The 22,944-nt window shown below is 47.1% G+C and overlaps 1 non-coding gene across 1 annotated transcript; it reads left to right on the forward strand.

Moving 5' to 3' along the window:
- The first annotated feature begins 21,500 nt into the window (after window positions 1-21,500).
- On the forward strand, window positions 21,501-21,575 carry Trnat-ugu (transfer RNA threonine (anticodon UGU)). The gene has a single exon. It is a non-coding gene; the product is annotated as a tRNA-Thr (tRNA).
- The last annotated feature ends 1,369 nt before the right edge of the window (window positions 21,576-22,944 follow it).

Raw genomic sequence — 22,944 nt, forward strand, 5'->3', positions numbered from 1 at the left:
TGTAACTACTGTTCCCTACTCTTACCAGGTCCTCTTTCCTTCATAGTATTAAATGACTTAAATAAATCTGTCCTTTGGTGTTACTTTTTAATTTGAAAAATGAAACTGACCTTTAAATCAAAAATAAAATAAAAAAATCAAAAACAAAAAATAAAACTGTGGCTCTTAATTACTGTCTTTTTGGCTGAAACGAGTAAATCATTAATTTTCAGTAATGTGTGGCGTCTCCGGAGTGCAATCGAGCGCACTCAAGGTTAAAGTTCTTCTTAGCAGCCGGCGTAAGAAACAGTTTTCCAAGATCTGCGTCGTAATGCAGCTCTGAAGAATTCTGGACGCTGTTATTGAAGAGTAAGACAGACGGATATGATTCTGAACAACTGTGGTGGTCTGTGTCGGTAGGGCAAGTTCCACAAATTTTCGCTTTTCACAAAAGAGAATTTGTTCATTCCGAAAGACCGTGATATTAAACAGGGGTCGCACAGTACAACCTAGCTTTCAGAATCCTAAGTCTTCCGCTTGCTTGCACTTTGTATCGGAATGACTAGGAGAGGAAAAATGAGCATAATGTTCACTGCAACAATGAGAAAAATTTTACCTTTTTAAAATAACAATTATTATTTCATGAAAACGATCTTATCAGCGCTCAACTAATATACTGCACATTCAGCCTCTTACAAGAGCGTATACTGACAAAAATTAATATTTTCTCCCTATCTCGCAGTAATGGCGGCTGTCGTTTCTTTTTTAACAATAGAAGTACACCACCTTTGAAAATAAGTCCTTCCGTGGTCATGTCTACTATCACAAAAAAAAATCATTAGTAAAGTCACGGAATACGCAAGTGTGTTAAAAATCACGGAATGCTAACAGCCCAAAGATGTTATCTGCAATGCTGCGCTCTCGCGGGCGAAAGCGATAATTCAGGTTATGAAGTGGTTCTGTAACACCGAGAGAACCATAGAAAATCAAAATGGAGTCTGTTTATAGAGCTAGGTATATGTTTACGTCATCTCTCATTCGCACGGAATATCGTTTTTCCATTTTCATTGCTTCCACCCAAATATGACCATCAGGGTCAGTTGGGCCCCAATAACTTATTTTGTCTGGAACTCCCGCTTATCATACCCTAGCGATCCCGTCGGTCGTCCGTAGATTGTTCTTCCCCATTGACTGCTGCCAGCCTCGACACATACTGGCGGGTCCGCCCTCGTGACATCCATTGGTCAAATCGCATCGACCGAACGTTTTATGAGATGCTGGGCCAGTTACGGTATATACTTCACACAGCTTTTTTAATAAATGGCCGAGGATAATCAGGTTATAACCGAAATCGATTGCCAAATAAAAATAAGGTGAGCTGGGTACAGCATGATACCGCTACTAACCTCAACGTTAGTAGCAGTTACTTCTGTAAAATATCTGGGAGTATGCGTGCGGAACGATTTGAAGTGGAATGATCATATTAAATTAATAGTTGGTAAGGCGGGTGCCAGATTGAGATTCATTGGGAGAGTCCTTAGAAAATGTAGTCCATCAACAAAGGAGGTGGCTTACAAAACACTCATTCGACCTATACCTGGGTATTGCTCATCAGTGTGGGATCCGTACCAGGTCGGGTTGACGGAGGAGATAGAGAAGATCCAAAGAAGCGCGGCGCGTTTCATCACAGGGCTATTTGGTAAGCGTGATAGCGTTACGGAGATGTTTAGCAAACTCAAGCGGCAGACTCTGCAAGGGAGGCGCCCTGCAGCGCGGTGTAGTTTGCTGTCCAGGTTTCGAGAGGGTGCGCTTCTGGATTAGGTATCGAATATATTGCATCCCCCTACTTATACCTCCAGAGGAGATCACAAATGTAAAATTAGAGAGATTCGAGCGCGCACGGAGGCTTTCCGGCAGTCGTTCTTCCCGCGAACCATACGCGACTGGAACAGGAAAGGGACGTAATGACAGTGACACGTAAAGTGCCCTCCGCCACACATCGTTGGGTGGCTTGCGGAGTATGAATGTAGATGTAGATGTAGAAATAGAGGAGAAGGTTTCCGTTCGGGTCCTTGCAGAAAGGAGGCCGCGTCGCCCAGGAAATCTGGAGCCTTCACTACGGCAGAATTGGCTTCCCCTCTGTCGGAGTTAGGCCGGCGGGCGTGTGGGAGCGAGCTGTGTGTGCGGCGTGTTGGCTCCGCCGAGGAGTTTACCGGTTCCCTTTCTGGGCGGCCCGCCACGCCGGCGGCGGCGCTGAAATAAAGCTAGTTTGTAGGAGCGGAGCCGACCATTGTGCCCGCCCGCCGGCAACTTGGCTGCGACAGGTGCGCCGCCTGCTACAAGTGGCCGACTCCCCAAACTCTGGCCGTGCGAGACTTACCTTACCGCCCAGGCCAGCCACTCAGCTGCGAGAAACGCCAGGGCCTGCTTGCAGTCTGCAGCGAGAGCCCCGCGTGTCCGATGTATGTTTGGATGGCTAAGCGATGGTGCTGCCATCTACAGCGAATTGTTGTCGGGAGACGTTTGTAACAGCAGTCCGTCTCATTTACATAAATCTCTAGCCTCGTGTGAAAGCTACCAACTGGCAATTAATGCTAAGCACTGCAATTCCGTAAATTTTCGTTATTTGTCTTTTCCGCACAGTTAAGCAGTCCTCACCCTGAATGAATGGAATCGTTCAAAAATGCAGAAAAAAAGAGGAAAAGAAGAAGTTTAGCGTTCAACGTCTCATCGACGACGAGGTCATCACAAATGGAGAACAATCTCAGTTTGATAGCGCGGGGGCGGAGGAATATATGGACTAAGTTCACAGATATGTGAGTGGCTTGAAAACTTCGTAAATAATAGAAATCAGTATGTTGTCCTTGGTGGTGATTGTTCATTAGAGACCAAAGATATCGTCAGGAGGGCCACAGGGTAGTATGATAGGACAGCTGTTGCTCTCTATATCAATAAATGATTTGGCGGACAAGTTGGTATCAGTCTGCGGTTGTTTGCTGATCATGCCGCGGTTCAAAATGGTTCAAATGGCTCTGAGCACTATGGGACTTAACATCTATGGTCATCAGTCCCCTAGAACTTAGAACTACTTAAACCTAACTAACCTAAGGACATCACACACATCCATGCCCGAGGCAGGATTCGAACCTGCGACCGTAGCAGTCGCGCGGCTCCGGACTGAATGCCGTGGTGTACGGTAAGGTGTCGAAGTTGATTCACTGTAGGAAGACACAGGACGACGTAGACAAAACTTCCAGTTGGTGTGATGAATGGCAGCTAGCCCTAAATAGGGAAAATGTTAAGTTATTGCGGATGGGTAGGGAGAAAAAACCTGTATGTTCGGATAAAGTATTGCTAGTGTCCAGCTTGACACAGTCAAGCCGTTTACATATCAGGGCGTATCATTGCAAAGCGATATGAGGTGGAACGAACAAGTGAAAACTGTGGTAGGGTAGGCAAATGGTCGACTTCGGTTTATTGGGAGAATTTTAGGACAGAGTGGTTCACCTGTAAAGGAGACCGCATATAGGACGCTGGTGCGACCTATTCTTGAGCACTGCTCGAGTGTTTGGGATCTGTACCAGATCGGATTGAAGGAAGACATCTAAGAAATTCAGAGAAGGACTGCTAGTTTTTTTTTACCGGTGGATTAGATCAAAACTTAAGTGTTGCGGAGATGCTTCGGGAACTCCAACGGGAATCCCTGGAGAGAAGGCGGCGTTCTTTTCGAGAAACACTATTGAGAAAATTTAGAGAACCAGCATTTGAAGCTGACTCACGAATGATTCTACTACCGCCAACATACATCGCGCGTAAGAACCACGAAGGAAAGATACGAGAAATTAGGGCTCATACGGAGGCGTACAGACAGTCTTTTCTCCCTAGCTCTATTTGCGAATGGAACAGGAGGGGAAACGACAAGTAGTTGTACGGTGTACCCCCCCCCCCCCTCCACACACCTTACGGTGGATTGCGGAATATCCATATAGATGAAGATGTAGATATAGGTCAGTTAGGGCTGCAAAACCGCTGTTAGCCGTAAAACATTTAAAGAAATAGTGTGATGTAAACGAACCTAATGCACGTTATTAACTATCTGTTACCGTTGGGTGTCGATAATTTCATTTGTAATACAATAGCCTTATAACAAACTATTTGTACGAAAATGTCATATTTTGTGCATTACATCTTACTTTCGATATCTGTAGAAACATAACTGTAAACTTGATGTTATTTACATTATTACATAATCTCCAATAAATGTTATTATTGACGTAAAGTAAGTGTAGGGTGTAACGGGTACAAGTGCAAATATTTCTACTAGTGGGTGAGAACGGTGTACTGAACATCATTACATCACTATTTATGTCATCTGCAGGATAATAATTATTACAGCTACCAGTAGCAGCTTGATTTTAGGCTGGGTAATACATCCAAGTACATGTGGAAAGAGCAAGCGGTTAATGCTGGTTTTCCCCTCGGCAACAGGTCACGTGTTGACGTGTGGACGCAAAATTGTTAATTTATACTGATACGTGTAGTCCACTTAGTGGTGCGTCTATGCCTCTGCGGATAACTTCACATCGTACCTAGTACATCAGTGAAACAAACTAACGTAAGCACGATACAAAATCTGTTTAATATGAGCCTCTACACTTTTAAAATTGCACAATTTGACATACACCTGTAGTTAAAATTTATTAAGGTGGTTTGGCCTTTTATTGAAACTGGCTTGTTACAATGGTCGAATGCGAATTTGAATTATTGTCTCCCCGAATACGGGCCTAAAGTAGTAACTATTACGATATCTTGTAGTGGCGCACTGCAGGTACCCATCAATTCTTCTAAGAAGTGAAATCTAAATAGGGAGATGTCCTACCATATGGCTTTCGAAGCACCTGTCTTGGTCCTACTTACACTCGTGAACAACCGGTAAATTTGATTATCGATTATTCAAAGCTTCACGTGCGGATGCAGGTCGAAAGGACGGACTGTACCGTAATCTTAGCAACGCAAGGGCCCGAAATTTGACTCATTAAATAAAAACATGTATTCTGGATTAGGAAAACGAATATTAACCATTCAAACTGGAACGAAACAGTGCAATAGTGGTCAATATCAGGTTTCACATGTGATGAAGTGTGAAACTACAATGAAGAGCCAAAGAAACAGGTACACCTGCCTAATATAGTGTAGGGCCCCCGCGAGCGCGCAGAATACCGCAACACGATGTGGGTTGGAGTCGACTAAAGGCGGAAGTGATGCTGGCGGGAACTGAGACCATGGATCGTGCAGGGCGTCCATAAATACGTAAGAGTACGAGAGGGTGGAGATCTCTTCCGAACAACAAGGTGCAAGGCATTCAAGATATGCTCAATAATGTTCTCGTCTAAGCAGTTTGATAGGCAGCGGACGTGTTTAAACTCAGAACAGTGTTCCTGGAGCCACTCTGTAGCAATTCTGAACTTGTGAGGTGTCGCGTTGTCCTGCTGGAATTGCCCAAGTCTGTCGGAACGCACAATGGACATGAATGGATGCAGGTGATCAAACAGTATGGTTCACGTACGTGCCACCTGTCATAGTCGTATCTAGACGTATCAGGGGTCCCATATCACTCCAACTGCACACTCCCCACTCCATTACAGAGCCTCCGCCAGCTTGAACAGTCCCCTGATAACATGCATGGTCCTTGGATTGATGAGGTTGTCTCCATACCCGCACGCGTCCATCCCCTCAATACGATTGGAAACGAGCCTCGTCCGACCAGGCAACATGTTTCCAGTCACCAACAGCTCAATGTCGGTACTGACAGGCCCAGGCGAGACGTAAAACTTTGTTTTGAACAGTCATAAAGGTTTTGTTTCGGCAGTCAGCAGTCGTGGCACGAATTTACCACCCTTTTCATTCCCAAATTTTCTGTCATCGTTCGCCGCACTGAACTCCGAGTCACTCCCGACAGCACCACAATTTCTTCAACGGTCCGTCGTTGAACTTTGTGGCTGATTGAACGAATGATTCCACTATTTTCATGTGTTCTGACCGTGGGAGGACGACCAGAACGAGGTTTGCCATCAATTGACAAACCACCATTTTGAAAAGGAAAAACCACTCTGATACTTCAGTTTTCCCCATAGCACCGTCCTGTAAACCGAATTTCACATTTCAAGAGTTTTTGTTTGATATTTTCCGAGTAAAAAGCAGGATTTCACCGCCGCACGCTGTTGACGAAAATCAGCCGTTGCAAAAACGACAATCACACAAAAAAGTTGTCAATATGACTTCGGCCGAATCTGGTCCTGACCTTCAGCGATGCCATTCGGCTTACTGACTGAAACGTTCGCTCTATTTCTTCCTAGCGATAAAACAACGCCTTCGAGTCAAGAACACACGAGCAGCACTCCTAACAGAGAAGTTAAAAGTTTGACACTAACGGCACGTTAACGATGAAGGCACAGTCGGATTGTTTACATGGTCGTACACGTTTCTCACGCGCCACACTTATTTAGCTGAGGCTTCCGGTGCAGACGTAAATACGTGCCATCGAAAGTGAAGCCGGCACTGCACCGTTTAGGGCATCCTGCCGCAGCTGCCGTGGGCGACGCCGCCCCCATGGGTCCGCATATACGGACAGCCCACTGCCCACTGCCCGCGGCCCACGGCGTCCGGACTTGTCCGTCCCGCGTGGGCGGCGCAGCACCAGTTCGTGTAGGGCAGAAATGTCGCTGGCAGGTGTTTCTGCGACCTGCAGCGCTACCTTTGTACGCTAGGCGTTTTCAAACGAAACGCTTTTGCAGTACACTGTGTTATCAGTTGCCCATTGGGTTGTGAACGCACAAACGTAAGTAACGCGTGTGTACAACATAACTGTGAAGTCTGCATGTTTACAACACAACGATCAAGACAACTACTGTTATACAAAGCAGGTCCAGCGTCCAAAAGCTTTTAGTACCTGAGAGGTAAAAGTCACAGGGGATACACGGGGAAAATTTTCTCTATGCCCCTGCAGTAGGCACCATGTCAACTGAGGACGAAAAAGGACTGTTGTTAACTGGTGGCACTAGCTCCGCAATGGCTGAGAGGAATCAATGAATTTACGTGCCACGTCCAAGTTAACGAAGTCGTAGATGACAGCTTACCTTGACAATATAAATGTTCGATGATATACTCGCGATTTGGCTTTCGAGTTTGACGTTTTTGTTGGAACTGTTCACGGCATCGTCTCTCGTAACTTCGTTCCCGCCATTCTACCACGAAAGATAAATCTAGTTTGTCTCCACGTTTCGTACGAGAATGGCCACTCCGTCGGGACCAGCGATATTTTTCTGCCTTCAGCCAGCATGGCGACCGATCAGGGTACATCACTTACATCTCACTGATTCTTCTAATTCCTTCTTAGATACGCAAGCGGCTACATCCCTTCATTCTTCCGTTTGTTGAACAAGTGATCGTAGTGGAATCGGACTTCTTTCTCGTTCTCTAAATCCATATACAGGCCTTGCTCGTCACTGAAATGTTTTTTATGCCTACACAGGGTGATTTTCTCCACCGTATACAAACTATAGGGATTGACCGATGTGAGGATACGGAACATAAAGGTGTAATGAGCTTATGTCCGGAAATGCATGGTTTCCATGGTAGAAACCGTTTATTAAATCATACATTGTTACACATACTGCGGTCTAATATGCGCTGCGCCATACAGCCACAGTTACAGTATCCATGGTTTCCTCCTAGGTGGGTGGTACTGTTCCTCACACGCTCTAGCGCCCTCTCCTGCCATAGTAATTGGCAATGTCGTGACCGACTCACTTCTCTTGCTGACTCACCTTGTAGTAGATGTGATACAGCGTTATACACAATGGTGCCGTATTCGAATCGGGCGGCGGGCGGCGAGATTGTATCAGAAGACGCATCTCCGCCGACAAGCCGCGTGGGGTAGCCGTGCGGTCTGAGGCGCCTTGCCCCGGTCCGTGCGGCACCCCCGTCGGAGGTTCGAGTCCTCCCTCGGGCATGGGTGTGTTGTCCTTAGCCTGAGTTAGATGAAGTTAGCTTAAGTAGTGTTGCGACCGACGACCTCAGCGGTTTGGTTCCACAGGAACTTACCACAAATTTCCGCCGACAACAACCACAGCAACCAGTGTTTGCAACAGCGTTTCGCCGTTTGTCTGAGACAGGGACGTTTCAAGAAGCAGGAACTCATGAAGGACGCACCCGAAACGTTAGGACACCAGACTTGGGGGAAAATGTGGTTAACACAGTGGACAGAAAACACTACAGAAGTGGCCTTGGATTCCACTTATACACTCCTGGAAATGGAAAAAAGAACACATTGACACCGGTGTGTCAGATCCACCATACTTGCTCCGGACACTGCGAGAGGGCTGTACAAGCAATGATCACACGCACGGCACAGCGGACACACCAGGAACCGCGGTGTTGGCCGTCGAATGGCGCTAGCTGCGCAGCATTTGTGCACCGCCGCCGTCAGTGTCAGCCAGTTTGCCGTGGCATACGGAGCTCCATCGCAGTCTTTAACACTGGTAGCATGCCGCGACAGCATGGACGTGAACCGTATGTGCAGTTGACGGACTTTGAGCGAGGGCGTATAGTGGGCATGCGGGAGGCCGGGTGGACGTACCGCCGAATTGCTCAACACGTGGAGCGTGAGGTCTCCACAGTACATCGATATTGTCGCCAGTGGTCGGCGGAAGGTGCACGTGCCCGTCGACCTGGGACCGGACCGCAGCGACGCACGGATGCACGCCAAGACCGTAGGATCCTACGCAGTGCCGTAGGGGACCGCACCGCCACTTCCCAGCAAATCAGGGACACTGTTGCTCCTGGGGTATCGGCGAGGACCATTCGCAACCGTCTCCATGAAGCTGGGCTACGGTCCCGCACACCGTTAGGCCGTCTTCCGCTCACGCCCCAACATCGTGCAGCCCGCCTCCAGTGGTGTCGCGACAGGCGTGAATGGAGAGACGAATGGAGACGTGTCGCCTTCAGCGATGAGAGTCGCTTCTGCCTTGGTGCCAATGATGGTCGTATGCGTGTTTGGCGCCGTACAGGTGAGCGCCACAATCAGGACTGCATACGACCGAGGCACACAGGGCCAACACCCGGCATCATGGTGTGGGGAGCGATCTCCTACACTGGCCGTACACCACTGGTGATCGTCGAGGGGACACTGAATAGTGCACGGTACATCCAAACCGTCATCGAACCCATCGTTCTACCATTCCTAGACCGGCAAGGGAACTTGCTGTTCCAACAGGACAATGCACGTCCGCATGTATCCCGTGCCACCCAACGTGCTCTAGAAGGTGTAAGTCAACTACCCTGGCCAGCAAGATCTCCGGATCTGTCCCCCATTGAGCATGTTTGGGACTGGATGAAGTGTCGTCTCACGCGGTCTGCACGTCCAGCACGAACACTGGTCCAACTGAGGCGCCAGGTGGAAATGGCATGGCAAGCCGTTCCACAGGACTACATCCAGCATCTCTACGATCGTCTCCATGGGAGAATAGCAGCCTGCATTGCTGCGAAAGGCGGATATACACTGTACTAGTGCCTGTGGTTCTGTCAGTGTGATCGTGTGATGTATCTGACCCCAGGAATGTGTCAATAAAGTTTCCCCTTCCTGGGACAATGAATTCACGGTGTTCTTATTTCAATTTCCAGGAGTGTATAACATGTATACATATAAACTTAGTTACATACCTTAGCACATATACAGGTTACAACATCAAGGCAAACAATGGTGATATTAACAGTTGCCTATAACACGCAGTCCTTACAACATTGTCTTAAGTAGCACATAGGCGTCCAAGAGAGATGACATTATAAATGTTAAGTGTCTCCATCACACACAAGCGCAATCTAGGTACTACTGCAGCCCCGGCTCTTTTCTTACACCTCAGGCCGCGTCACAATATGGCGCTAACAGAAGAGGCGCCAATGAATGTCACAGCTCGCGTCATAACAGGCTCTGCGTATGTGGTAACACTACGTCATTAAGGCTTGCACATAATTCTAGAGACTACTGTATCACATAAACTTATACAAAACTTATGAAAGCTGCAGACCTACACAATTGCACATCTGCCTGGTCACATATGCGACATATCGAAAAGCAAATGCGAATTTCATGAGAACTGAGGAATTAGAAAAATGTACATCTGTCTGGTCCTACACGTAATAAGATACGAACATACATAGATGTTTTATGGGATCTGCAGGGTTATACACAGCACATCAGTCTGGTGATATATAAAATCTACCCAGAGTATGTACAAATTTTAAGAACATTACAGGGTTACACAGTGCATACCCGTCTGGTCACAAATAAAAATACCAATAAAATACACCTTGCGTATGAGCGCAGATTCTTCCGGTCATATCAAAGGCACATCTACTTGGTTACATATAAAACATGCCAAAAAGAAATGCAAATTTTCTGGGACTTACACATCTGTCTGGTCATATATAAAACCTACCAAAAGTCATATACAAATTTAAGAACACTGAAGGGTTAGCTACATAAATGCATATCCGTCAAGTCTTATATTAAAAAACATACCGGTAAAATACACATTGCGTATGAGCCTATGGGTTTTGGTCTTAAGAACCACTTAATATGAGAAGTACAACTAGTGTTAATATCACTATTGTTTGCCTTGATGTTGTAACATGTATGTGCCCTTTGGTATGTAACTAAAATTATATGTATACATGTTATATAAGTGGAATCCAAGTGTCCGCAGCTCGTGGTCGTGCGGTAGCGTTGTCGTTTCCCGCACCCGGGTTCCCGGGTTCGATTCCCGGCGGGGTCAGGGATTTTCTCTGCCTCGTGATGACTGGGTGTTGTGTGATGTCCTTAGGTTAGTTAGGTTTAAGTAGTTCTAAATTCTAGGGGACTGATGACCATAGATGTTAAGTCCCATAGTTCTCAGAGCCATTTGAACCATTTTTTTTTTTTTTTTTTTTTTTTTTTTTTTTTTTTTTTTTTTTTTTTTTTTTTTGGAATCCAAGCCCACTTCTATAGTGTTTTCTGTCTTCCCTAGATCCGATGATGGTCGCTCTAGTTTCACCGAAACCGGTAATCATGGAATAAAAAGAATTTCTGCGATCTTGGCTACCAGTTTATTATTATAAGCAAGACTTACTGGTGACAGACTTTCCACATCGGGAGCAGTTTTGTCACTGGTTTGTTCACCAGGCAGCCACGATTACGGTATTTGTGTCGTCCATCATATTCACAGATGAGGCCTCCTTTACACGGAGTGGTATCTTCAACTTTCATAACAGTCATCTGTGGGATAGTATGCAGAACCCCCATCGTATGGTGACAGCGAGTCATCAGCTTAGGTGCAGCCGATCGTATTTTTGGGCCACTCTTCTTTCCGCGTTGGCTAACAGACCGAAAATATTGGTATTTCTTGTGGGTGACTTTGCCTTCCCTGCTGGAAGAAACGCCATTGACGATTCGAAGGGTTATGTGGCTGATACATGATGGTGCTCCAACCCTCTTCACCCTTAACGTCCGGACGCATCTCAGTCGTGTCTTCCTGGTCGATGGATCGGACGAGGAGGTCCAGTTGGATGGCCTGCTCGTCACCGAATCTCAACCCATCCGATTTCTGGTTACGGGGCCACCTCAAAAGTAGTGTATACAGAGCGCATTCCCGATTTGGAGACACTGGAGCAGAGATTCATGTTCGGATGCAGCCTGGCCGATGTGAATGGGTGAGAGTAAAGACAGTACGGCGCGTAAACTCATGCGTTGAGGCACGCGGTTACCATTTTCAAAACATACTGTAACTGTGGCTGCACGGTGCAGCGCGTATTAGACCGCAGGCTCTATAACAATGTATGACTGAATAAATGGTCTCTAGCAAAGGACTTGGAAGAGCAGTTGAACGGAATGGACAATGTCTTGAAAGGAAGATATAAGATGAACATCGACAAAAGCAAAACCAGGACAGTGGAATGTAGTCGAATTAAGTCGGGTGATGCTGAGGGAATTAGATTAGCAAATGAGACGCTTAAAGTAGTAAATGAGTTTTGCTATTTAGGAAGCAAAATACCTGATGATGGTCGAAGTAAAGAGGATTAAAATGTAGACTGGCAATGGCAAGGAAAGCGTTTCCGAAGAAGAGAGATTTGTTAACATCGAGAGTAGATTTAAGTGTCAGGAAGTCGTTTCTGAAAGTATTTGTATGGAGTGTAGCCATGTACGGAAGTGAAACATGGACGATAAATAGTTTGGACAAGAAGAGAATAAAAGCTTTAGAAATGTGGTGCTACAGAAGAATGCTGAAGATTAGATGGGTAGATCACATAATTAATGAGGAGGTATTGAATATAATTGGGGAGAATAGGAGTTTGTGGCAGAGCTTGAATAGAAGGGATCGGTTGGAAGGACATGTTCTGAGGCATCAAGGGATCACCAATTTAGTACTGGAGGGCAGCGTGGAGGGTAAAAATCGTAAACGGAGACCAAGAGATGAATACACTAAGCGGATTCAGAAGGATGCAGTTTGCAGTAGGTACTGGGAGATGAAGAAGCTTGCACAGGATAGCATCGAGAGCTGCATCAAACCAGTCTCAGGACTGCAGACCACAACAACAACAAAATGGGTTCAAATGGTTCTGAGCACTATGGGACTTAACATCTATGGTCATCAGTCCCCTAGAACTTAGAACTACTTAAACCTAACTAACCTATGGACATCACACAACACCCAGCCATCACGAGGCAGAGAAAATCCCTGACCCCGCCGGGAATCGAACCCGGGAACCCGGGCGTGGGAAGCGAGAACGCTACCGCACGACCAAGAGCTGCGGACAACAAAATGGGAACCATGTATTTCCGGATAGAATGTCATTAGACATTTTTGGTCAGCATCCCCTCGTCGATCAATCACCCAAAGTGAAAAGTATCACCCTGTAGATGACTAACCAAAACGCTGTCTCAGCACTTCGCCAGAAGATGATGGTAGCGACCCTCATCGAAATGGCTCTGAGCACTATGGGGCTCAACATCTTAGGTCATCAGTCCCCTAGAACTTAGAACTACTTAAACCTAACTAACCTAAGGACATCACACAACACCCAGCCATCACGAGGCAGAGAAAATCCCTGACCCCGCCGGGAATCGAACCCGGGAACCCGGGCGTGGGAAGCGAGAACGCTACCGCACGACCACGAGATGTGGGCCCCTCATCGAAACATTGCGCTATTTCGACGAACTCACCTGCCTAGAAACCCGAGAACTTTGTATTAGTTCAGTACTCCGAGAGACAACGAGATCCTACACAATTAAAAGCATCGACAGTCGCGATCGTGGTAAAGAGATTGGAGAACGCACGTGAGCCAGTAAAAATTCCAACAGTAGCTGGGAGTACTCAATAAAGGAGCGGATAAGGAACACAAATTATTTAAGGCGCCGTCTCGTGGAATAATATGGGTAGCGTGCGATAGCAGAGAAACTTGGGAGCTAGCTGGAATTCTCGTCGCCTCGCGGGCCCGCGGTGTTAAGCGCGGCGGTCTTCCTTTAGGCGTTCAGTCGGACGGCCAATCAGAACGGCGTATTGTTTCGTCGGAGGAATGTTTAAATTATGAGACAGCTTCCCGGCGTAACTGAGAAGAGTTAACAAGGAAGAGAGGCGGGGCAGAGGAGAGGGGAGGCGGCCAACATTAAACGGCCGCGAGTCTACCGGCAGAAGAGCCCTTCACGGCAAAACTGAGGCGGCCTGCGAAGTTTCCCCGAGGAGGCGAATTAATTATGAATCGCGGGATAAGCGAGAGCAGCGCGGAACTGCCGAAACAACCAAGTTTTAATACGGAATAAGGGCGCGCGGCAAACACCTGCGAGGCAGCGTGCTGCGATAGCCGAGGCTGGTGCACCGGGGCTGCGCTCGCAGCAGGCGCTATCGAAGCTGCGACACGCGTACAGACAGTGTTTGCCTACGCCGAGACTTCTGCTACGCGTCGCGCCGCGGCGGCGCTCAGATAAGGACACGGCCCGACCGCGCGCAGCCGCGCGAGAATTACGTCTCCCTTCCTATCGTATCCCTGTGTTATGTGAATGGGACTCCTGCTTTGTATTCGGTGTACTGCGGCCTCATCAGGAACGGCGTGTCTACAAGGCTGCGGTGAACCGATAACACAAAGCACACTGGCAAGCAAGGCCATCATGAACATCAGAGGCAAGGCCAAAAAAGTCCTCTACAAAGTTAGCAGAATATTTGTAGGAATACAATGTTTTGTGAAACTGTATGAATACGTGGTGTCTGTTCTTTCCGACAGATCTGAAAGGACAGACACCACACATTCATGTAACTGATTCGCCTCGATGGGCAATGAATCCACACCCTTCAGTGGAGATGCACAATATCGGTCGACCTCCGGCGGGAGTCTAAAATTAGCAGGCATGGAGGACACGGACGGGGATTGCGGATAATGGCGCTGGGTGGCAGTGTTGGTCGGCCGGGAAGCGTGCCGAGGTAGTCCGTGCATTTGCGATAAACAGCTCCCGGGTTCGAGTCGCTATCCGGCACACATTTTCTCTAGGCGCCACGGATTCCGCACTACTCCCGATGCAGTTGATATCATCCTTTCCTTTCCTTTCCCGCTCCCCTCCTCCTTCAGTTCACATAGCTTTGTGAAATGCTCTGTACAAAAGAAAGTCACGGATATGATACTCGAGTTGTGGTGGCAATCATTAAAACATAGACGTGTTCCGTTGCGGTGAGATGTTTTCACGAAATTTCAACCACCCGCTTTCTTCGCCAAATGCAAAAATATTTATATACTTATATGGAAATGGTCTCTGTTCTTTCGGGCATGTCCGAAAGAACAGACACCATATCCATATAAATATATAGTTCTAGCAATACCGCCCAAGACCTTCTTCTTCTACTGTGCGGATGCACACATAAACTCTTACGGGACTTGGTAATAATGTCTTCCACGAGTAATGAGTGTGTTGGGGTGGGACACTACAAATTTAGTGTGTGGGCATACAAGGTGAGAATGAGGGTCCCGCGGGAGGCGTGCGCGAGATAGTCCCTGCAGTCGCACTATCCTCTGTGTCCTCGGTGGCTCAGATGGACAGAGCGTCTGCCATGGAAGCAGGAGATCCCGCGTTCGAGTCCCGGTCGGGGCACACATTTTCACCTGTCCCTGTTGATATACATCAACGCCCGTCAGCAGCTGATGGTATTAATATATTTCTAATTTCGCAAAAATATTTTGTTGGCGCCCACCTGCTTAGGGAGAAATGTATTTGGTAATAAAATAACAGAAATTACAGGACGCACGGACGGATTTAAGTGTTCGTTTTCCCGCTCTCTGTTCGAAAGTGGAAATAGCTCTAAGATGTTTCCATGAACCCTCTGCCAGACACTTAACTGTGTATTGCAGAGTAGTAATGTAGATGTAGATGTAGATGTAGGAAAACTAAAATAGATTACAGAAACATTTGAAGTGCCTCTGAATAATGATCAAACTTATACACCACAAATGAGGTGACGATGGGCAACGCGCTTTCTCTTTCTTCCTATTCGAAGCATTCTCCACTGAAAAATTTTTGAGACTTAGAAAACACTGGAAGTTTTTTATACCTTCGGGCATACATCATAGAAATATGTCAAGGCCACACAGCAGCAGACTACGCCGCTGACACAATCCGCCCGACAATTATCCTCCAGCATTCTAAATTTGTAAGTTGAACAGTGAACTTTTTGTTTCAGTTGTCACCTCATTTCCTGCATATGATTTCGAGAAACATTTAAAGACGTGTCAAATGTTTCTCCAATACATTTTCTCTCGTACTTTTAGACAAGCCAACTGGTTCAAATGGCTCTGAGCACTATGGGACTTAACATCTATGGTCATCAGTCCCCTAGAACTTAGAACTACTTAAACCTAACTAACCTAAGAACAGCACATAACACCCAGTCATCACGAGGTAGAGAAAATCTCTGACCCCGCCGGGAATCGAACCCGCGAACTCGGGCGTGGGAAGCGAGAACGCTACCGCACGACCACGAGCTGCGGACGACAAGCCAACTCACAAAACATTTTTATTTTTAAATTTTGTTCAGAAAGCATGAACTATTTTATATCTCATTCGCCTTCTAGTGTCTTCTGTTCCCAAAATGTCCCAAATTTAGTACCTGATTCGAAGAAAGATTTTTCGACATTTAAATACAACACCAACGCACATTTTTATGCGCAAAGTTTCTAGGCGTTGAAGAGATGACGATGAATTTCTTAATAGTTCGTTTACAGCTGCTCGTGAAATATTTCGATTTTCCCTCAGAATAACTAATTTTTTCTTAATTGTAATGATTACTTCCAAGCAGATAAATATTTTATGAAAAACTAGAACTGACTTTGGTCACCTCATTTGTCTACTTCCCACTCTTACACTGGCACCGAGTCAGTCCGAGGCCTACGAGGAATACAGGTCGTGGCGCGTACTTCATAGCACGTGACACTGCTGGTTTTACGGGTTCCAGAAGCCGCCTCCGGCGGGGAGCGAATATTTATTTCAGACGAGTTTAATAATTCTTGACAGCGTGTTTAAATCTATGCAAGTTGTCGATATCACACGAGAAAATTAAGATCTCTGGCGGGTATCTTTCCAATTAAACGTTGATTTCCCTTGGGCCCTGCACGGAGCCGTGCGTTCGCGAATTGTGGCGGACAAGCCTACTAGTGTGACGTCACAATTTCGTTGCGAGGCCCGAATGTCTCGTTGGCCCCGAGCCAGTCGCAGGCCTGATTTCACGAAGGCCTCGGACGGATCTTGAGTACCTCTTGAATAGCTCAGTTGGAGGAGTACCTGCCCGCGAAAGACAAAGGTCACAGGTTAGAGTCCCAGTCCAAAACACAGTTTAAATCTACCAGGGAGGTCCAACTTGTTAGTAGTGTCGCTTGAAACTACAAAGCATGTACTTCTTGTGTACAGTTACCACTTGTTCGTTAACGATATGACTGTGTGTGTGTGTGTGTGTGTGTGTGTGTGTGTGTGTGTGTGGGAGGGGGGGGAGGGGGGGAGAGGTGTGTTTCTTTGTACTTACCACGGGAACCTACCGCACAGACTGACAATGTGCACGGATTTCGACTCGACGGCTGGCGCTCGGGGCGCCAGCGGCGGATCAGCGCGATCGAAGGCAGGCAGGCAGGCAGGCAGGCAGGCACTGTGGGTGTGAGCCGGGGTGTCGCACCCACCCCCGCGGGACGGAGACGAGAGGAGACGTAGCTGAGCGACACTGGCAGACAGGCCGGCGTTTTATGGAGCGAGCGGCCGCATCCCCAAACACGGAACAAATTACCCCTCGGGGAATTTCGTTATCCCAGTTAATGGCGGGCGGCTGTGCTGACGCGCTCTCGCTCTAATTGGTTGTAACTTACGCTTAGCTGGGTAGCCGCTCTTCTTCTGGCCCTTTGTTCGCCATAACCGTAGCAATCACAATAAGCCGACTGCCTGCGGCCGGAAATACTGCGGCACAGACCTCCCCACTGAGCAGTACAGCTAATTAAAGGAGCACGTTGGCGCCGGGCCCCGCCACAATCTCTGCGACGCGGCCCCACTGCTTACCGTAGCTCGGTCGGCTTCCAGAGAAGATCCTGCTATAAGTGTGTGACACACTCTATTTTCGTCAGCGTCCTAACCTGCGAGGGCATTATTGTAGTCCTGGTGTGTTCTTTCCTGACTACGCCGCCAGAGAATGTTTCACTGCACGGCATTTTCTGACAGCAAGTCTTACACCGTGATCACGCTGACTGAACGCTTGGCTTGCCCAACGTAAAGTCCCGAACGACTGGAAAAAAGCGCAGGTGACGCCTGTGTATAAAAAGAATCCTGTAATGTTTGAATACTCCTTTAGTAGTGTAGCGTCTGACACAGTCACGTCGATTAAATATTTGGGCGTAACACTGCAGAGCGATATGAAGTGGGACAAGCATGTAATGGCAGTTGCGGGGAAGGCGGATAGTCGTCTTCGTTTCATTGGTAGAATTTTGGGAAGATGTGGTTCATCTGTAAAGGAGACCGCTTATAAAACACTAATACGACCTATTCTTGAGTACTGCTCGAGCGTTTGGGATCCCTATCAGGTCGGATTGAGGGAAGACATTGAAGAAATTCAGAGGCGGGCTGCTAGATTTGTTACTGGTAGGTTTGATCATCACGCGAGTGTTACGGAAATGCTTCAGGAACTTGGGTGGGAGTCCCTAGAGGAAAGGAGGCGTTCTTTTCGTGAATTGCTACTGAGGAAATTTCGAGAACCAGCATTTGAGGCTGACTGCAGTACAATTTTACTGCCGCCAACTTACATTTCGCGGAAAGATCACAAAGATAAGATAAGAGAGATTAGGGCTCTTACAGAGGCATATAGGCAGTCATTTACCATCGTTCTGTTGGGGAGTGGAACAGGGAGAGAAGATGCTGGTTGTGGTACGAGGTACCCTCCGCCACGTACAGTATGGTGGATTGCAGAGTATGTATGTAGATGTAGATGTACTTACAAGTTAGAGTTGAAAAACTACAGAGGGGTTCCGTAGACTACCACAAGTAAGCGTAGGCTAGTGTAGTTTTCCTAGCAGCTTTGGTCACTTCAGGCTGTATCCGCGTTATTTGTACATTGGGTATGTTGCATACCTATCGGGCGTTACGTCAAAACGATCGATTTCTTTACACATGTGGTCAGTGTCTTACTAGATTCCGCTAATACCGGAAATGGTAAACGCTCTAGAAACTAAGTGAGGATATATAAAGGGCTGGGTAATCTACACATCATTTTTGCTCTCCGTAGTTATCCTCCCATCTCTTGCTGAAGACTAAATAGTATTTATAGGAAAACTCTAATTTTCAACGTTAAATTCAGGTTTATCATATAGCGGTAGAAAACGCATTTTCATCAACATTATTATATATTTCCTATATAGACAAAAGTTTGTATGGAGGCTTGAGAGCGCGAGTCCCATTCGGACACAGCCAGTTTTTTTCTCTCTTGCTGGTCGGTGCAAGATCTACCACCGACCTTGGAGGAGCCACAGCTGGCTACAACAAATCCTTGCGTCCAACGCACTGTTGCCCATGCCGCCTCATGGAGGCAGGACACTTCTTTTAATCTTCTTTTCTTTTTTGTTGAAGCAGCCTGGATAGCGGCGTGCGTTAGCAACCCTCTTCCGGGATTCGGGGAGGTGCCCCGGCCCCAGATCGATTTCGCTCAGCGGTTAACAATAATGGACGGTGTGCGGATTAGCCTGGAAATGGTTCTCTGCCGGTTTTCTACATCCGACTAGGTGAATACCAGGATGGCACCCACGTCTCGCCTCAGTTACACGACTCGCAATCATTTCGTAAAAGTTCTCACACTTTCATATGAGATAACACTAGATGCAAGCAACTGGAGTACTCAAATTCTGTCCCAGAGGAGATGGGGTGGCGACAGTAAGGGTACCTAGCCACTATGTACCATCAATACTGGCAATTCCAGATTAACAAACCGTCCTCGTGATGACACGGTATAAGATCAGGAAAAATGAAGAAGAGCGCACGAAGATATAGAAGAAATTGGCATGAATAATGAAGAACTTGAAGGCAAAGTTTAAAAATGGTTCAAATGGCTCTGAGCACTATGCGACTTAACTTCTGAGATCATCAGTCGCCTAGAACTTAGAACTAATTAAACCTAACTAACCTAAGGACATCACACACATCCATGCCCGAGGCAGGATTCGAACCTGTGACCGTGCAAAGTTTAAAAAAAAGAATTAAGGAGTGGAAAGGTCTGCATGACAAAAGAGTTCCAATGTAAGTAGATAAGAAAATTTGTTTGTATAACATTCGCTACAGCAAACCACAAGTGGTCATATAAATTATGTGTGATGAATAATTAAAAAGAAGTATAAATGTTCATACAACAAGTGAAAGAAACTGCCGTTTATGCGTAAACGAAGCACACTGATCTTTCCCGGCACGAAATCGCGCCCGCCGTAATTCGCGTCGGCTACCTGCTGCAGCCAGGCGGACACGACACGCTGGTGGGGATTCCCCCAGTGGGGTGGTCACCCTGAGGGGACTGCACAGACATCAGGCTGGCCACGCCACGCGCTGACAGACCTGCCCCACAGACAGATGTCGGCAGGTGGCGCGTGTCCGTGTCAGCCCGGCATCCCTGGGGGGCGGCGCTCTCTCCCACTCTGCCCTATCCTCTCCTCTCACCTCCTAACTTCTCCTCTCCTCTCTTTGCCTAGTCACAGCACACACCGACGCGCTGCGTCGCGACGCGCGATTAATTACGACGCCGCTCGGCGCGTCGTCAGGAATCCAGTGCAGGTCCCGCCGCTAATTAACAGCTGCGTTCGCCGGGGGAATGTTCATCCCGAACGCTTCACTGCGAGTTGTTCGGCGTCTGCAGCCTGGAAAGCAACCGCTACTTGTGAGGGTGCCAACTTGCAGGAGATAAAACAGGTAGTTTGCAGCTTCGTCGTGCATCGTCTGGCCAGTAGCAAAGCCAACCAAGCTGTCAGGGAACACAAAGGGAAATCGTGCTCTCTCGAGTGGCCTCCACTTGGATGATTATGTGCTCTTTCGAGAGAGTAGAAGCCGTGTTGCTTTTGACGTAGTCATGTGTCTGAAGAATAGTTTCATGCAATTTTCGACACAAGTCTACCGTGTGCTTTCTGTTGAAAAAAGGTTTTAAGGAGCTAATTACCCCTTGAGGGATAAAATGTAATTTTCTGAAAGGACAAACAAAAAGGATCAATTGTGTTTCGGTAGCGGAACTAAATTATTACCTTTAAACCAACACTGGTATTTGGTAAGACTGCAATGCTAATTATACAGAGCGACTCAGTAATGTTGCCACAAAGTTTGAGTGGTTGTCGAGAGCTTCTTGAGGATCAAATCGAGGATATATGAAGATGTTATCTGTTCTTTCGGACATGTCCGACCATGACCATGCAGCTCTCTTAGAATTAAATGATAATTAAATCAAGACCCTAAGTTGTCGACAGGCGTTGATGTACATAAACAGGGACAGTTGAAAATGTGTGCCCCGAACGGGACTCGAACACGGGATCTCCTGCTTACACGGCAGACGCTCTATCCATCTGAGCCACCGAGGGCGCAGAGAATAGTGCGACTGCAGGGATTTATCCCTTGCACGCTCTCCGTGAAACCGACATTCCCAATTTCATGTCCACACACTACATACAGAAGAAGGAGGTCATTGGCCGGTTAGCCTTAACTATATAAAGATGGTATCTGTTCTTTCAGACTTGTCATATAGTTAAGGCTAACCGGCCATTGACGTTCTTGTTCTGTGCTGGATGCACACGCATTGCCCGAACTCTTATGGGACTCGGTAAGATTGTCTGCCGCGAGTAATGAGTACAATGGGCAGGGCCACTACGAATGTAGTGTGTGGACATTAAGTTGGGAATGTGGATTCACGGAGAGCGTGCAAGGTATAAATCTCGACAGTCGCACTATCCTCTGCGCCCTCGGTGGCTCAGATGGATAGAGCGTCTGCCATGTAAGCAGGAGATCCCGTGTTCGAGTCCCGGTCGGGGCACACATTTTCAACTGTCGTCGTTGATGTATATCAACGCCTGTCGACAGCTTAGGGTCTTGATTTAATTATGATTTCAAATCGAGGTTAGGAACCCGTGTTGGAAACGTCATCCAACGACACTACAGAGCGTCGAAGTTATATGATGATGATGATGATGATATTTGGTTTGTGGGGCGCTCAACAGTGCGGTTATCAGCGCCTGTACAAATTCGAAATCTTTACACAGTACAGACTTGCCACTTTCACAAATGATGATGAAATGATGCGGACGACACAAACACCTAGTCTCCGAGCGGAGAAAATCCCCGAGCCGTCAGGGAATCAAACCTGGGACCTCTTTATCCAAAGGTGACAATGCTAGCTACTAGATCACGACTCGAAGTTAAAGGCGCTAGCCACTAGGCCTCACCGTCCCAGCTGACGTGACTTCGTACGCTGACGGACTGTTGGTGGATAATCTGGCAATGTTGTTTGTTATTCTGTGACCACGACTTATTGTCACGATCGCCAGTGGAGACGATGGAACTACCTGCTGCGTAGAATGGTCCTTTTTCGAATGAATGCGACGGTCCGTTGCTTCGATGGGTGACGTCTTCAGACACAGGTTTCTATCCGTAGCTTATTTTCATCCTGGAACCCTATAAAATTTCCAATGTTTTTCGGTATACGGGGGAACATAAACTTCAGATGGAAAGCCGTGTCCGAAACAGTGATCCACCAATGCCCATTCATAGAACTCAAGGCCTGTGTAAGTACCAGCCAGCTCCACCTCCAACACAGGCGAACGTGGCAGTCAGTCGTGATCACTGAATAATAACATTGAGAGGCGTGCTGCCTACGGTCCATCAGCGCACAAAGTCACGTTTGCTGTCGAATGAGTGGCCTAGTAGCTGGCGCCGCTCGCTCTCTTAGCGTCGTTGGAAGGCGTTTCCGGATATGGGTTCCTAGAGTTGTTCCTCAGAATACCCTCTACAATACCTCGAAGTCTGTCGCCAATTTCTTAGCACGCCCTGTATATGTCATTAATAATTACTTTTTTTCTCAAATCTAATGTTAACGCGGCACGCAACGTGATGGAGGTTACAGCCTGTGAAACGACTGTATGAAAAACTTCCTGACATAGGTCATCCACTAGACACGTTTTTGTACATTTTACCGCGCTTCTATGACAGTAAAATTGAGACATGTACATCACACATGCTTAAATATCTCATAAAAACGCCTTCTCCGAGCTGTACGTAATTCCAGCAATAGACCATAAACTGCTTCATTATTCACTTCGTGAAAATAAAGGAATTAACTGACAGCACAACACAACTTTTAGTATGCAACTCCGCGGCTGTAGGACCTACACTGCATTATTATTATT

Source organism: Schistocerca cancellata, chromosome 5, assembly GCF_023864275.1.
Source record: "Schistocerca cancellata isolate TAMUIC-IGC-003103 chromosome 5, iqSchCanc2.1, whole genome shotgun sequence".
NCBI classification, from domain to species: Eukaryota; Metazoa; Arthropoda; class Insecta; order Orthoptera; family Acrididae; genus Schistocerca; species Schistocerca cancellata.